Source organism: Euprymna scolopes, chromosome 41, assembly GCF_053919585.1.
Source record: "Euprymna scolopes isolate OS-2025 chromosome 41, ASM5391958v1, whole genome shotgun sequence".
In the NCBI taxonomy this organism is placed as follows: Eukaryota; Metazoa; Mollusca; class Cephalopoda; order Sepiida; family Sepiolidae; genus Euprymna; species Euprymna scolopes.
The window spans coordinates 9,952,917-9,953,134 of record NC_136522.1 but is presented as its reverse complement, the minus strand read 5'-3'; the positions used below and the strand labels follow the sequence as shown (position 1 = coordinate 9,953,134).

At 48.6% G+C, this 218-nt stretch overlaps 1 protein-coding gene across 2 annotated transcripts in view; it reads right to left on the bottom strand.

Annotated features, from left to right (window-relative positions):
- The window catches only part of LOC145266348 (monocarboxylate transporter 12-like), a 266,031-nt gene extending 266,020 nt beyond the window's left edge, over nucleotides 1-11 (bottom strand). For both annotated transcript variants that reach the window (XM_080121955.1, XM_080121956.1), the window contains exon 1: nucleotides 1-11. This exon is cut by the window's left edge and continues 341 nt beyond it. The gene's annotated coding sequence lies outside the window, so the exon portion shown is untranslated.
- Nucleotides 12-218: the final 207 nt, after the last annotated feature.

Here is a 218-nt window from a genome sequence, read left to right as displayed (position 1 = left end):
ACACACACACACACACACACACACACACACACACACACACACACGCACACGCAGGCGCGCACACACACACACACACACACACACACACACGCGCGCGCAGGCACACACACACACACACACACACACACACACACACACACACACACACACGCACGCACGCGCAGGCAAAATAAATAAATAAAAAATAATAAAAACACGCGTTTTAATAACAAATCTAC